The sequence below is a fragment of the Trichomycterus rosablanca genome, chromosome 5, assembly GCF_030014385.1.
Source record: "Trichomycterus rosablanca isolate fTriRos1 chromosome 5, fTriRos1.hap1, whole genome shotgun sequence".
Taxonomy (NCBI): Eukaryota; Metazoa; Chordata; class Actinopteri; order Siluriformes; family Trichomycteridae; genus Trichomycterus; species Trichomycterus rosablanca.
The window spans coordinates 49,064,999-49,082,686 of record NC_085992.1 but is presented as its reverse complement, the minus strand read 5'-3'; the positions used below and the strand labels follow the sequence as shown (position 1 = coordinate 49,082,686).

At 43.6% G+C, this 17,688-nt stretch overlaps 1 pseudogene; it reads right to left on the bottom strand.

The window, feature by feature from the left end:
* Nucleotides 1-4,675: 4,675 nt before the first annotated feature.
* Nucleotides 4,676-12,854, bottom strand: LOC134315308 (GTPase IMAP family member 9-like; annotated as a pseudogene).
* Nucleotides 12,855-17,688: the final 4,834 nt, after the last annotated feature.

Here is a 17,688-nt window from a genome sequence, read left to right as displayed (position 1 = left end):
AGCAGCACCGCTAAAGCCAATCGGGAAAGCAACAACAGCTCGAGGACTGCACGGTATCGCACCATGCTAAATCTAAGGTAAAACAAAGATGATTACCTCGACCTTACGATCTACACACCCTAATGGCAATGCCACCAGGGGATACCGTTTAAGCTAAGAGAAACCGTGGACGAGCTGCCACTTACATACCGAGAAACAAACAAAAGGTGCGACACCCACTGCTGCACAGAGCCGGCTTAAATAGCCAGCTCCGCAGCTGCGGGTGATCAACCCTAATTGGTCCTCCTACCACTTAAGGCCCTTGTTTGCTTAGCTCTGTAAGACCTACTTCGCTGGGAACTCGGGGTGCATTCACCAGCTACCGTAGGTCTCCTAATAGAACCCCCTCCTCTAGGGACAGCTCCTGAGGTCCCAAGACCCGCAGCACGGTTCCGGCGGAACTCGCGGATCAGTTCAGGGTCCAGGATCTGCCGAGCCGGTACCCATGAACGTTCCTCAGGGCCGTAGCCTTCCCAATCCACCAAGTATTGGGTGCTTCCCTGAACCTTCCTGCAATCCATCAGGCGGCGGACCGTGAAGGCCGGGGCACCCTGGATGATACGAGGGGCGGGAGGCCTGGGAGGGGGTGAAACTCCCCCGCACATAAATGGTCGGAGTTGGGAGACGTGAAAGGTTGGATGCACTTTCATTCTGGGAGGAAGCTCCAACCTATAGGTCACCGGGTTGATCCGCCTGACCACCTTAAACGGGCCAATGTATCTGGGTGCCAGCTTGTGAGGGGCACCTCTGACGGGGAGATCTCTCGTCGACACCAGGACACGTTGGCCCGGCCGGAAGGTGAGAGCCGGCTGCCGCCTGCGGTCCGCAGTGCGCTTCATGGAGCGCTGGGTGGCCACAAGTGCCTGCCTTGCTTTACGCCAGGCGGCGCGGCAGCGGCGGACATGAAGCTGTACAGACGGGACCGCTACTTGGCCTTGGCTACTTGGCCTTGGCGCCAATAAGTTGGCAGAAGGCCCGCCAGCACTGGCTCACAAACTGCGGGCCCCGATCAGACACAATGTCTGATGGGACCCCATGCGCTCTCACCACATGTTGCAGAATGATCTGCGCAGTACCCATGGCAGATGGTAGCTTGGGCAGAGGGACAAACAGGCAAGACTTGGTGAACCGGTCGACAATTACCAACACCGCTGTGAATCCCCTAGACTTTGGCAAGCCTGTCACAAAATCTAGAGCTATATGGGACCACGGTCTTGAAGGTATTGGCAACGGATGAAGAAGGCCACGTGGGCGCTCTCTGGGGCTCTTGTTCTGAGCGCACACAGTGCAGGCACGGACAAAGTCACGTACCTCGTTCTCCATCCCCGGCCACCAAAATCTTCGGCGCAACAAAACCAGGGACTTAGTTACACCTGGGTGCGCCGCAAAAGGAGAGGCATGAGCCCACTCAAAAACCTGACGCCGTACAGTAGAAGGTACGTACAGCCTGTCAGGAGGTCCCCCACCGGGGTCGGGTTCGGCCCTTTGGGCGTCCCGAATGACCTTAGAAATACCCCAGGTGATTGGGGCAGCTATCTGGGTCAAGGGAATCACGAGCTCTGGCTCGGTCTCCGGCCTAGTTGGTTCCCACTGCCTAGACAGGGCATCCGGTTTAACATTCCTGGACCCCGGTCTATACGACAGCGTAAAGTGGAACCTACCAAAAAATAAGGACCACCGTGCCTGACGTGAATTCATCCTTTTAACTTGCTGGATAAACGACAAATTCTTGTGGTCAGTCCAGACAAGAAAAGGATGTTTGGCTCCCTCGAGCCAGTGTCGCCACTCATCTAAAGCCAATTTAATGGCTAGAAGTTCCCTGTCTCCGACCGGGTAGTTCCGCTCAGCCGGAGTCAGGCGGTGCGAAAAGAAGGCACACGGATGCAGCTTCTTTCCTGGCCCCACTCTCTGGGACAGTATTGCCCCAACCCCAACCTCCGAGGCATCCACTTCGACCACGAATGGCTCCTCAGGGTCAGGCAACTGCAAAATAGGAGCAGTTGTCAAGAGAGCTTTCAGTCTATCGAAGGCTTGTTGGGCCTGCACCGACCATGTAAAAGGCCCCTTGCCAGTAAGGGCTGTTAGTGGTGCAGCGACAGTGCTAAAGTTCTTAATAAATCGCCTAAAAAAAATTGCAAAGCCCAAAAACCTTTGCATTTGGCGAACAGAACTTGGAGTCGGCCAGCTCTCCACAGCTTTAATTTTAGCCGGATCCATGCGTAGGGCGCCTTGTGACACTATAAACCCCAGGAACGAAACCGAAGGGGCGTGAAAGACGGATTTCTCCAGCTTGACGAAGAGGTGGTGTTCGAGCAAGAGCTGGAGAACTCGCCGGACATGCCCTATGTGTTCGTCGATGGACCGGCTAAAAATAAGAATATCGTCTAGATAGACATAGACGAACTTATCAAGGGTCTCCCGTAGGACCTCATTGATGAACCTCTGGAAGACTGCGGGGGCATTCATTAACCCAAAGGGCATCACTAGGTACTCATAGTGGCCAGTGGGCGTAATGAACGCAGTCTTCCACTCGTCCCCCTGCCTGATCCGGATCAGATTGTACGCGCTGCGTAAATCGAGCTTTGTAAAAATAGATGCTCGCTGAAGAGCTTCGAAAGCCGTGGCCATCAGCGGCAGCGGGTACCGATCCTTGATCGTAATGGCGTTTAGACCGCGATAATCGACACAGGGGCGCAAGGAACCGTCCTTCTTACCGACAAAAAAGAACCCCGCCCCGGCTGGGGAGGAAGAAGGACGAATGAACCCCTGCTTGAGCGCCTCGCGCACATACTCCTCCATGGCAACCTTCTCAGGACCGGAGAGCGAGAAAAGGCGCCCCCTAGGAGGGGTAGTGCCGGGCAACAAATTTATGGCGCAGTCGTACGGTCTATGGGGGGGCAAGTCCCGCGCCCTGAACTTGCTAAAAACCTCCTGAAGATCATGGTACACAGGAGGAACTGTGGCCAAATCCAGGGTCTCCATTTTTGGTACTGGCGGGTCGGGGTTCGTGCCGGCCTGAAGCAAGCACGAATCCCTACACCGTGTTCCCCAAATGAAGATAGACCCGGTGGCCCAGTCGATCTGGGGATTGTGTCTTTGCAACCACGAAAAACCCAGGACCACTTGGAGGTGAGGAACGTGAGTCACTAAAAAGGTGATCCGTTCCTCGTGTTCCTTCAAACGCAGCGTCAAAGGCTGCGTCCGATGGGTAATCGGGCTGCCCGCTACGGCTCGACCATCAACAGCATGGACCGAGACCGGCCTGGTTAGCGGTTGGACCTCTATCCCCAGCCTGCGTACCAGATCGATGTCAATGAAGCTCTCAACCACTCCCGAATCCACACAAACCTGGAGGTTTGTGTTCCCTGAACCCCAAGACAATAGGGCCGATAGAAATAGACCCTGACCAGGGATGCTAGTCTGGCCCTCTCTCGACTCCCTGACACGAGAGCGGCCAGCTAGTTTGACGGTTGTCGGGGTCTAGAATGGGAACGTGATGCCTGATGGGAGTCAGGCCGGGTCGAACCCAATTGCATGGGTTCGGGATCGGGATTGGACGGAGGGGAGCTAGGAGGAACCAACGACCGAACGAACGGAGGACAGGAACCCCGTTCCCGCGCTCGCTGGCGAAGTCGGGTGTCTATTGACGTGGCCAGCGTATAAAAGGCCCTAAGGGTGGCAGGAGGATCTCTGGTGGCCAGCTCGTCCTTTACCTTGCAGGAAAGGCCGCGATGGAAAATGGCGATGAGGGCCCCCTCATCCCAACCACACTCTGCCGCTAGCGTTCGAAACTCTATGACGTAGTCCACTACTGAGCGACTACCTTGCGTGAGTTCGAGCAGGCGTGGACCCGCCTCTCGACCCCCTGCAGGGTGAAAAAACGTCTCCTTTAATGCTTCCTTAAAAGAGCTCTCTGACGAACATTCGGGGGCATTCTGCTCCCAAAGTGCGGTAGCCCATTCCAATGCCCTCCCAGTGAGAAGGGAAATGATATAGGCCACCTTTGAACGGTCAGTAGGGTAGCGAGACGGTTGCAGCTCGAACGCTAGCGAGCATTGGAGGAGAAATCCGCGACATTTTTTCGCCTCCCCTGAGTATCTCTCAGGAGGAGGGATGGGCGTGTCACGGATGACAGACTCCCCAGAGTGGGTCACGGGACTCGGGACGGCTCCCGAGGTTGGCACGCGTTGAGAGAGTGCGGCTATGCGCTGCGCCAGCTCATTGAGAGCTACCTCGTGCCTGCCCAGCGCCACCCCTTGGTGGCGTAACACGTGGGAGACGGGTGCGGGTTCCGCTGAGTCCATGACTGGTCGCACCTTTCTGTCACGTGGGAGAAAGGAGGACTCAAATGCGGAAAAATAACTTAAATAATATTTTATTTATAAAATAAAATAAACACAAACAAGGGGAATAATGAGAAAAATAAAAACCAATCGGGAAGTCCGATGGTGCCGCTAAACTGCAGGCAAAGAAAAACAGAGAAAAATAAATAATAACGGCGGACGCGAACCCAGGTCTCCTCGGTATGAGCCGGGCGCGTTGTATCCGCGCTATTATGGCGCGGGTAAGAGAAAACCACGGAGCGCATACGACGCTACCGCATAGGTCTGCGGGAGAAGAAATCTCCCGGGAAACACTAGCTCCGGCACAGCGGGAAGCTAGCGATGTCCGCGATCGGCAGCGAGGAAGTGCGCCGATCTGAAAAGAGAAAAAACACAATAATTAGTGTAATCAAACAAGGAGCGGATTCGAACCGGGAACGCTGGCGTACAGACCGAACGCTTAACGGCGTCGCCACCTGCCGGTTGCTGAATCCAATGGCTGTTTGGTTAGTTAAAGTAATGCGGAAACTACACCCAGTGAAAAGACTGGTCGAGCAGCAGCACCGCTAAAGCCAATCGGGAAAGCAACAACAGCTCGAGGACTGCACGGTATCGCACCACGCTAAATCTAAGGTAAAACAAAGATGATTACCTCGACCTTACGATCTACACACCCTAATGGCAATGCCACCAGGGGATACCGTTTAAGCTAAGAGAAACCGTGGACGAGCTGCCACTTACATACCGAGAAACAAACAAAAGGTGCGACACCCACTGCTGCACAGAGCCGGCTTAAATAGCCAGCTCCGCAGCTGCGGGTGATCAACCCTAATTGGTCCTCCTACCACTTAAGGCCCTTGTTTGCTTAGCTCTGTAAGACCTACTTCGCTGGGAACTCGGGGTGCATTCACCAGCTACCGTAGGTCTCCTAATAATGCTGACAGAAAATAGAAGAAAGAACCAAAACAGTGTCTTAGTAAGATGTTGAGCCACATCGTCACAAACACAATCTTCCCTGCACACTGGAACTACAGAAATCTGCAGAACTGGAATTTAGAAAAATCAATCCACTGTGTTCAAAGGTTGGAGAAAACAGTGCACCCAGACGACGCCCATGCACACACGAGCACAGAACATGCAAAACTCCACACATACATTGACTTGAGAAGAGAAACAAACCCATGTCCCCAGGATCCCTGTTGCAGTGTGGCAGCCACTCTTTCAGCTGTACTATTGTGATGTTGTATGATGTAAATTATTGAGATTTTCATTTAAAGAAATATTTAGTAAAAATTATAATGACAAATAATAAATCAAATAATAAGATTGTTGTTTAAACCTAAGCCAACAATCAAACCTAAATTGCACTGTTTAAAGCATAAAGATCTGCATCGCGTAGTGAAAACTGCTCAACGGATTATTGGCACAGAACTTTCACACCTGGACGTGTTGTATGCTGACCCACTCAGGAAGAAGGCTAGCAGCATCATCAAAGACACCACACACCCCGGTTACACACTGTTCCAGCTACTACCCTCAGGCAAACGATTCAGGACAATAAAAGCACGCACAAACAGACTAAGGAACAGCTTTTTTCTTAGAGCTGTGGCCTCCATCACACACCACAGAACTGAAAAAGACTGAGCACACACACAAACACAGGACTACGGGTCACACACGGACTATGCAGCATTTGCACACACACAGTTAATGTTTAATATTTAAAGCAAAAATGTAAATTCACTTTACAAGAGTGCAAAGACTTTAATTTTTATCTTTTAGAGTGTAAATAATTTTTCTGTGTAAATAATTTTAATTACTTGTGACTACTACTGTCTTTCTTTCTTCTACTGCTGCTACTCTATTAGAGAGATGCCACTCGAAATTTCATTGTACTTGTGTATAGTGACAATAAAGATTCTATTCTATTCTATTTTACAATTACATAAAAACAAACCTTTTAAACTATTTACAATCCAAGAAAAATTATTGCGTATTATTTCAGAGATTTTAGGGCTTTCCTCAGCTTTTTTTCTTGCCTCGTTTTCTTGTTTCTCCTTCAATTCCTTTAGCGCTTTCTCCAGTGCTTCTCCTTGTAATTTATTTATCAGCTCTTTTAACTCTTTCAGTCTTTGTTCTTTATTTTCTTTTAGGATTCTCTGTTTCTCCTCCTCAATCGCTCTCTCTGCCTTCTGAAACATCTCTGAGGTGTAATGTCCTCCTCCATTTACAGTGACCATCTTATCGATCTGATCTAGAAGCTGCTCTGGATTCTGATCTACATTATTTAACACGTGGTATAGGCCTCTACATTTCTTAATGAAATTTAAAAGTTTGGCGCTGTTACGTATAGACTGATGAATACTTTTACCTTTCAGTTTATCTCCGTGAGTAAACAGAGCCATGATGTAGGTGGAAGCCTCCTTACCAAAAATGTTCTGAAAGATCTGAACAGTTGTTTCATCTTCCTCTGTAAATCTACCCAACTGAATTACAAAGAGAATAGCATGAGGACCGGGAGCAGAGAAAGGAATACACGCCTTTATGCGATTCACTACTTCATCTGCAGTTAAATGAGATGAAGATGATGTTATTAAAAGAGTCAATAACAGACACTTTTCGGCCATTTACAATTCCATAGGCTTTTTCGCACTGAGAAGTCACAGATAAGAAGGAAAAATCTGATTTAAAAGCTTTTTTTCTGAGGATGGTGTTTCCTGTTGCACTCTTCCCCACACCAGTCTTTCCCACCAGCAGGATCCGAAGCTCCTCGCTGAAATCTTCTTCCAGCTGGAGTGTTCGCCCTGCTGAATGATAAAAATAGTACAGAGAATATTTTATATTATATTATAGCCAGGTCTTTTTTATAAGCAGCTCTGGTAACAGATAATTCTGAAACTACAGTGAGGAAAATAAGTATTTGATACACCTACAAAGAATGGAGAGGCCTGTAATTTTTATCATAGGTACACTTCAACTGTGAGAGACAGAATAAAAAAAAAATCCAGATAATCACATTGTATGATTTTTAAATAATTAATTTGCATTTTATTGCATGAAATAAGTATTTGATCACCTACCAACCAGCGAGAATTCTGGCTCTCACAGAGCTGTTAGTTTTTCTTTAAGAAGCTCCTCCTATTCTGCACTCATTACCTGTATTTATTGCACCTGTTTGAACTCCTTACCTGTATAAAAGACACCTGTCCACACACTCAATCAATCACACTGCAACTTTTCACCATGGCCAAGACCAAAGAGTTGTCTAAGGACACCAGGGACAAAATTGTAGACCTGCACAAGGCTGGGATGGGCTACAGGACAATAGCAAGCAGCTTGGTGAGAAGGCAGCAACTGTTGGCGCAATTATTAGAAAATGGAAGAAACACAAGATGACTGTCAATCTTTCTCGGTCTGCTGCTCCATGCAAGATCTCACCTCGTGGGGTAAGGATGATCCTGAGAAAGGTCAGGAATCAGCCCAGAACCACACGGGAGGACCTGGTCAATGACCTGAAGAGAGCTGGGACCACAGTCTCAAAGATTACCATTAGTAACACACTACGCTGCCATGGATTAAAATCCTGCAGGGAACGCAAGGCCCCCCTGCTCACGTCAGCACATGTTCAGGCCCGTTTAAAGTTTGCCAATGACCATCTGGATGATCCAGAGGAGGCATGGGAGAAGGTCATGTGGTCAGATGAGACCAAAATAGAACTTTTTGGTATCAACTCCACTCGCCGTTTTTGGAGTAAGAAGGAGGATGAGTACAACCGTTCCAACCTTGAAGCATGGGGGTGGAAACATCATACTTTGGGGGTGCTTTTCTGCAAAAGGGACAGGATGACTGCACCGTATTAAAGGGAGGATGGATGGGGTCATGTATAGCAAGACCTCCTTCCCTCAGTAAGAGCATTGAAGATGGGTTGTGGCTGGGTCTTTCAGCATGACAATGACCCGAAACACACAGCCAGGGCAACTAAGGAGTGGCTCCGTAAGAAGCATTTCAAAGTCCTGGAGTGGCCTAGCCAGTCTCCAGACCTGAACCCCATAGAAAATCTTTGGAGGAGGCTAAAACTCAATGTTGCCCAGCGACAGCCCCGAAACCTGAAAGATCTGGAGAAGATCTGTATGGAGGAGTGGGCCAAAATCCCTGCTGCAGTGTGTGCAAACTTGGTCAAGAACTACAGAAAACGTCTGACCTCTGTAAAGGTTTCTGTACCAAATATTAAGTTCTGTTTTTCCATTGTTTCAAATACTTATTTTATGCAATAAAATGCAAATGAAATATTTGAAAATGTGATTTTCTGGATTTTTTTTTTTTAGATTCTGTCTCTCACAGTTGAAGTGTCCCTACGATAAAAATTACAGGCCTCTCCATTTTTCGTAGGTGGGAAAACTTGCAAAATTGGCAGTGTATCAAATACTTATTTTCCTCACTGTATATACAAATAAGTGAACATAGAGAAATTAGAGACGAAAAGAAAAAAGATGATGAAATGTTTCTGCTTATCTGGCTTAATCTGACACTGAAAGTATGACATAAAACTAGGATTTTCTTTAAGAATAAATCATTTAATAACATTTATTTTAATCATGATTAGGGATGTATTACCTGCATTGTTTGGACAAGTGTCCTCAGAAACCTGTTGGGAGAAAATGTATTATATGTAAATAAAATATCAAACCATTTATATATAAAAGATAAAAAAATTTTTTTAGAATACGTCAATACGTAAGCTCATTTAAAGGTGAATTACTTTAAATAATCATGTTTACTCTTCTTTACCAGGGGTGGCAGTAATTTTGGACATTACTGTGTCTTCAGGGATGTAATTATTATTTCTGCAAATGTCTAACACATACTTCTTAGTTCAGGCATATTTTCACAGTTTTAGGTTCTTACATAAGTTTGTTGGTCAAAAATAAACATACAGCAACTTCGGTTATTCATTTAGTGTTTTAGATCAGTGGTCCCCAACCACCAGGCCACGAGCCGGTACCGGTCCGTGTGTCATTTATTACCGGGCCGCACAGAAAAAATAAATAATGTTGACCAGACCTGGGCATTGTACAGCCCGCAGGCCATCCCCAACCGGTCCGTATGAGGTCAGTGGCATTTAAAAATCAGACGTAAATAAAAGTACATCATTCATGCAATACAATAGGATTGTTTTTATTTTGACTGGAGCGCTATTTCTTAAAATTTCCGCAAGTTTGGATTTACGTGTGTGTGAGACAAGTGTATCCAGCTTCACCGTAATGTGTTGGCGAACAGAACTGAGCACGACTGACAGAGACGATAGAGTTTTTAACAAAACATGAACTTCAAAAGTGAGGAGTAAAGCTGTTTAAGGATCACAATTTCAATCTAGGGTTTATATCGCCGTTACGGTACTAAACACAGAGAAATACAAGAACCTGAACGATGCAGAGCGTCACATCTGAAGCTTCACTAACTAAACTGCAAACCAACACTGACTTTTAATAAAGTTTTACACATCCAGGACTGGAGCAGTTAAGATCAGCTTTGTGAGTTCCAATAGCAAAAGTTACTGCGCATTTTGTTCACATTTGTTTTCAAGAAAGTTGATTAAATAGTGGAATAATGTTGATGTTTTTACTCTGCCTGTTTTTCATTTTCTGATTGTAACATCGACTCTTAACAGTAACAGCTGATCGGAACTGTATAATTTAGGTAATAAAAGAAAATCTCATTAATATTGAGCAGAATGAAGTTCACCCGATTGGTCCGGCCCTCCACAACAGTAACAGTTTCTTATGTGGCCCCTTGCAAAATTTAATTGCCCAATTAGAATTAGAGAAATATCAGCAAGGAAAACACTGCTTCTATTTCCAACATATGGGTGTTTATTGTATCATAATCCTTCCCAAGTGGAAGCAGTGTATCGTTCCAGCGATAAAAGCTCATTTGTGAGCAATATAGTTTACTATATTTTAAATCCTCCTGCTCCTACCGATCCGTGAAATTATATTTTGTATAAAAGGTTGGGGAGTGCTATCTCGTTATAACAACATACTATCTCGTTATTACAACATACTATCTCGTTATAACACAATGCTTTTCTCATTATACAGACATACTATCTAGTTATAACGACATCCTAATTCGTTATAATAACATACTATCTCGAAATAACAACATCCTTTTCTTGTTATTGTTAGGGTGCCTGCGACGGCTGGTGAAAATACCATCAGCTCCCAGCGTCGCAGGCGTTACAGAACAACAAAGAGCTTGGCCTCAAATAGCAGGCCAGCTCGTTAGGGGCGAACGACCTGCACCTGCGATCTCCCTATTTAAGGGGGCGTTGCCAGGTTGCAGGCGACGCACCTTTATCTTTTGTTTCCACTTAATGACTGCACAAGTCGCTTCTTTTATAGGGACAGTTTCGGTACCCCGGGCGCTAAATAGGGTGGTCGGGTGTGTAAGTCGTAAGACTGAGGTATTGTAGGGTTTTGGTTCTTTTAATAGGGAAAGATTGGTGCGACTTCGTGCAGCCCTCGCGCTGCCGTTTGTTTGCGGCGTTTTGCATTAAAACCCCTTCTGTGCGGTTAGCTTGTGGCTAATGGTAGCCTCGCAACCGCTTTTCACAAGCCTTTTATAGCCTGAACTTTCAGGTGGATTCATCATTGCCAGTTTGGCCGTGTGGACTAAGCCATTGCATCATCCACTTTTACAGTCCCGGTTCGAATCCACGCTGCAGTTGTAGCGACCTCCCTTTTTCTAACTTCAGATCGGTTTCTTCCCAGCGGCACGAAATTACCGCTGGTGACAATACCGGTTCGGCTGTTGTCCCAGTTACTTGATTAATTTCACTTTAGCGATCCCGGAAGATTATCCTGGGATCTGTCACCCTCAGCGCTTCTTTTTAAGCACGAGGGCTCCTTTGTTTACTTGCTGTTAAATAGCGCGGCGAGCAGCGCGAACGCCTCTCACTCAGGCGATCCAGGTACGCGCCTCGCGCTTTTGCTTTCGTTTTCCATTATTCCTTTTCTCTTTTTCAGTTGCCTGCGGCGCCAGCGGCTTCACTCGGGAATTCTGCCCGAGTTGTTTTCTGTTCCTGTTTTTGTGTTTTGATTATTATTTATTGTTAAATAAAAGAACACCTTTCTCCGCATCTTTGGGTCCCTAGTCTCTCTCATTATTACAGTTATAATGACGTATCTCGTTATAACGCCATCCTTTTCTCATTATAATGACATATTACATTGTTTTAACGACATACTTTTCTTTTTATAATGACATACTATCTCATTATAACAACATCCAATCTAGTTGTAACAACATCCTTTTCTTGGTATAACAACATATTATATCATTAAAACGACATACTATTTCGTTATAACGACATACTATCTTGTTTTAACGACATACTTTTCTTTTTATAACGACATACTATCTCATTATAACAACATCCAATCTCGTTATAACAGCATCCTTTTCTTGGTATAACAACATCCTTTTCTCGTTATAATGACATACTATCTTGTTTTAACGGCATACTGTCTTGTTATAACAACATCCTTTTCTTGTTATAATGACGTTGTATCTCATTATAACGCCATCCTTTTCTCATTATAATGACATATTACATTGTTTTAACGACATACTTTTCTTTTTATAATGACATACTATCTCATTATAACAACATCCAATCTAGTTGTAACAACATCCTTTTCTTGGTATAACAACATATTATATCATTAAAACGACATACTATTTCGTTATAACGACATACTATCTTGTTTTAACGACATACTTTTCTTTTTATAACGACATACTATCTCATTATAACAACATCCAATCTCGTTATAACAGCATCCTTTTCTTGGTATAACAACATCCTTTTCTCGTTATAATGACATACTATCTTGTTTTAACGGCATACTGTCTTGTTATAACAACATCCTTTTCTTATATAACGACATACTATCTTGTTATGACGACATCCTAATTCATTATAACAACAACCCTTTCTCGTAATAATGACATCCTATCTCGTTATAACAACATAACAATTTTCTCAGTGTAGTGACATACTGACAGCAATACGCGTAATTTTATTAATATAGCTAATGCTGATTAAACAAATTCCTCTCAGTTTATATGAAATGCAGCAGTTCATCAAATATCTAGAGATTTACAGTCTGATTAGTTTAGAACAGATCAAGCACGTACATCAGTGTTAAAAATTTTTTAGATTGCACCATTACCTGATGGCCAACTGCATGAGCTAACCCAGCCATACACAGTGTAACGAGTAGTAACAGACATCTTTTGTTCTTTCTTGACTGACCTGTTTGAGAGATTTGCTTTTTAACTGCATAACATTAAAAACTTAATAAATAATGTTCTAAATACAGTATAATTGTGAAAGCAAAGCTTACATTTATGTACATGAATGAGCTTTAAACAATAAACATAACAAAACATGTAGAAGAGTAGATGTGCATTATTCTTACCTTCCATCATGATTGTACTGCACCTTCACACTAGCTGTATAATTCTAGGTGAGGCAGAGTTTAAATTGTTTCTACATCCTAAGTTTCTACATCCATCTCTCGTCATCTTGAATGGATTCAGGCTTAGACAAACCAGGAAGCTGCACATTGCTTCAACTTTAAAAGCTCAGATGAATTGAACCAGCTTATATTAGAGGGCCAAAGTTTGTATACACTTTTACACAATGGTCCTGGGTTCGATCCCCAGGTGGGGCGGTCCGGGTCCTTTCTGTGTGGAGTTTGCATGTTCTCCCCGTGTGTGTGGGTTTCCTCCGGGTGCTCCGGTTTCCTCCCACAGAACAAAAGACGTGCAAGTGGGGTGAATTGGAGACACTAAATTGTCCATGACTGTGCTCGATGTAACCTTGTGAACTAATGAATCTTGTGTAATAAGTAACTACCGTTCCTGTCATCAATGTATCCAAAGTGTAAAACATGACGTTAAAATCCTAATAAACAACAGCGCCCTGTGGGCTGCGTCCTGTGACCGCTGATGAAGGTCTAGAAGATGACCAACTCAAACAGCAGCAATAGATGAGCGATCGTCTCTGACTTTACATCTACAAGGTGGACCAACTAGGTAGGAGTGTCTAATAGAGTGGACAGTGAGTGGACACGGTATTTAAAAACTCCAGCAGTGCTGCTGTGTCTGATCCACTCGTACCAGCACAACACACACTAACACACCACCACCATGTCAGTGTCACTGCAGTGCTGAGAATGATCCACCACCTAAATAATACCTGCTCTGTAAAAAAATAAATACATTAATAATAAATACATATAAATAAATAAATATGTATTAGAGCCACATAACCTTACAGGAATTAAATCACTTTCCAACAACAAAGAGCACAGCACAATATTTTAAGCAATATGTTTGTTGCCACATTTCATGATGACGTAAACTCACCAGACTGGTGAAGTCAGATGCTTTAAATGTGTTTGTGAAAAGAAGTGTCATTAGGTGATGTGATAGCTTTTGTATTTATAAAATGCTAGAAGTATTGGTGGGGTTTTTGCTGTGCTGCCACGCCTGCAGTGAATCTTTAAATACTGATTGGCTTTGTATAACACAAGAAGTGTGTTTTGTGTATAGACATTATAGTACAGTAATAAAATGGCTCAAGCATAACCTCAAGTATACGTATGTATTAAACAGCAGTTGTTTCATAATAATATAAAAAAGTACTGAAGTGAAATAAATCAGTGAATATTAAGGTTTGGGTTGGTCTCCATACCTTCTTCTAGCTCTTCTAGTGTTACTCCTTAAAACACTTGATTTACTCTAGATGGTTTATACCAGTGGTCCCCAATCACCAATCCGCGGACCGGTACCGCTCTGTAAGTCATTTATTACCGGGCCGCACAGACAGAATGAATAATTAGTGATCGCTACAAGAGCATTCAATTTCCAACACACTTCGAGTGCTGTTGACTCTTATCACCACTAGGTGGGAGCAGCGTCTTGTCTCATTTGTGAGTAGTATTGTTATTCTATTTTAAATCCTCCCACCCCTGCCGGTCCGTGACATTATATCTTAAAGGGTTAAGGATCGCTGCCTTATACCATATATGTTTTTGTTTTAATGGCTGTTTCTCTCTGCAGGGTTTCATGTTGATTAGAACCTTAATTGAACCTTAATTAAGAGTCACTAAGATCAAATTAGAACCTGTAAGCAGTCTCCCAGCTTTTAGCTAGACAGTAACACAAAAATATACACAAGTACTGGTTTGGGTAAATGGAACTTTCATGGCCTTATTAAGGTCTTGATCTTATAGTTGGACTAAACTGAAAGACAAATTTTTTGTCTAAAAACCAACAGATTTTCAATTAAACCCATGTAAGAGAGTTAAAGACATTAAATGAAATATAATGTGTGGTGTGTATATATTCTTCCCAACAGATTTTGTATCATTTTTAGAAAGTCCACAATAAACGTATAAATACTTAATCAAACGTATAATTACTTAGTCAGAAAAAGCTTGTGAGGTCAGGCACCCATGTTGGTTGAATCAGTGTTATGAATGAACCCAGCGGTTTGCAACAGGGTGAAAATTCTACTTTTCAAAACATATTTGGACGTATATAATTTCTTTTACATAATTGAATTTATGTAAAATCTGATAGGAATTGGTGTGTTTAAAATATCTGAACTTAATTTTTGTTAGATTTTTTTGTCTCATAAAATGTTCATAATTGTGATAAAGTTTGTGTAAGGTTTCCTGCGGCGTTGGGGTTAACCTACCTTGGTTCCCGGCGTCGCAGGAATTACAGATCCTCTGGAACAAAGGCCTTAAATTAGAGGCCTTCCAATTAAGGCTGACAACCTGCAGCTGTGCCTGCTTATTTAAGCAGGCACCATGCAGCCACAGGTTGCCATGCCTTTAGCCCTGTTTCGTTTGGTTTGGTTTCTTTTAGTTAAAGTCGGCTTTTTGTTTTTTAGTCCCAGCCACAGCAAGGTGATTCCCTTGTGCTAAACAGGTGTGCTCCTTCCCGATCGTGCTGAGGCGCGATCGGTGACATGGCCATCTGATTCCCCGAATGTCGCGACGGCGAGTTCGGCGTGTTCCTTGCACTAAACGGGTAACTTCTTTCCAGCTGCAGCTGACGACATAGCCATCTGATTCCCCGAACTCCGCTCGGGGTGTTCTTTGTGCTATAGGTGTGCTTCTGCCCGGTGACAGCAAGGTGCGGCTGGTGCCAGAGCCAACGGTTTCCCCGGACTACGCTGAGGCGAGTTCGGGTTTTCTCTTGTTTCCTATAGGTGTGCTTCTGCCCGGTGACAGCAAGGTGCGGCTGGAGACAGAGCCACGGGTTTTCCCGGACTACGCCGAGGCGAGCTCGGGTTTTTTCTTGTTTCTTATAGGTGTGCTTCTGCCCGGTGACAGCAAGGTGCGACTGGAGACAGAGCCACCGATTTTCCCGGACTGTGCTGAGGCGAGTTCGGGGTTTTCTCTCGTTTCCTATAGATCGGCTCTGACACCAGTTGCGTTGTGAAACGCGGCTATTGCCAGACCCATCTGATCCCCGAGCCGCGAGAGGCGAGTTCGGGATTTTCTCTCATTTCCTCTATGGAGAAGCTCCATCCCTGCAGTACCGGTCGCGACGGCCTCGCAAGCTGCGATGGGGATTCGCGACTCGGTTTAGTTTTTCCTATGTTAAATGTTATATCCCTGGTTATTATTTGTTTACTTTTATTAATAAAATTTCTGTTACTATTCTCTGCATCCTGGGTCCTGTTTTCTCCCCCCACGTAACAGTTTGCCGATTTCATTTTATTCTTTTTCTAGTAGAAAATACAGTAGCTAACTGATTTCATTCCTAAAAATTTACGTGAACTTCCAAAAATGAGAACAATAATTTGTAAGGTTTTTATTTTAACAGAAGAATGATTGGTGGCACCAAAACTAAAGACACCTTGCAAAGACGAATTCACCAAAACTACAATATTGTAAAACACTTGTAATGTCTTAAAGCTGTAACTGCAACAAAGTGCCTGATATTAATTAATGATGTTTTTTTATGAATAGTTTTTATTCCACAGAAGTGTCATCACTATAAAAAGTCTGAAATTATGCTCAGAAATTTTTATTTGAAATTAGCAGTACAAAGTCAAATACATTTATTGTAAATGTGAGGTAAATTTATACAAAAAATATACTTCATAAGTAAAACAAAAGGGGTTATTCCTCCTCACTGTATATGCTGATAGAAAATAAAGAAAAAAACAAAACAGTTTCTTAGTATTTACATTTTCAGCATTTAGCAAATGTTTTTATCCAAAGCGACTTACAGTAGAATGACAGTATACAGTCTGAGCCTTGCTTAAGGGCCCAACAGTGGCAAACTGGCAGGGTTGAACTAGAGACCTTATGTTTACTAGTCCAGCACCTTAACCACTAGGCTACAACATCCCTTAGTAAAGTCCTGTGGTAAGATGTTGAGCCACAACAAGTCTCATAAACAGCTTCCTTGCACACTAGAACTGATTATGCAATTAAACAATTAAATAATGTAGAGAAATCTATTCACTTTGTTCATATTTTGGAAGGTCACCCATGCAGAAACAGGGAGAACATGCAAAATCTCCCAAAAACATTGACTGAAAAGGAGAACAAACCCCTGTCCCCACAATCTATAATGCTCGGTGGCAGCCACTTAACCAGCTGTACCAGTGTGATTATGATGCCCACTGAAAGAAAGATTTTGTAAAAATAATAAATCAAATAAAAAGTCTTTAACTGAGAATTACTAAAACCCTGTAAACCTAAAACACAATCTGTAGGCTCAAATCTTTAGATCAGGGGTGCGTTTCCCAAAACAATCGTAACGCTTAATACTTGAATTATGCATTGGTATGCAAATATATAAATAATGCAGGTCATTAATTCAATTTTGACTATAAAAATATGCAATGTTGTGTTTAAATCATTTTATTCACTTGAAAAAATAATTTACATGAGATCATTTGTTGATGTACACATCTACATAAAATAAATGACATGCTTGTTCAGAGGGCAGTTTCACTGGCAAAGAAGTGTTGCTCTTAGCCCTCTCTTTCCTGAATTGTGACCCCGTTGGAGCTGTAGACTTGCCATGCTTCTGAATTAATGAATGAAAGGTTAATTGTGCACCAATTTATGGGCTTGATAAGCAATAGATAGCAACTGCAAATGTAATGTTGTATACCAGTAATTTAAAGATCTATTGGTTATTGGTTTTTAATTTATTGGTTATTAGTTCAGTCAACAAAGAACTACTTAAACCTTGTTCGTAGTTTCTGAGATTTAAGGAGGCTTTT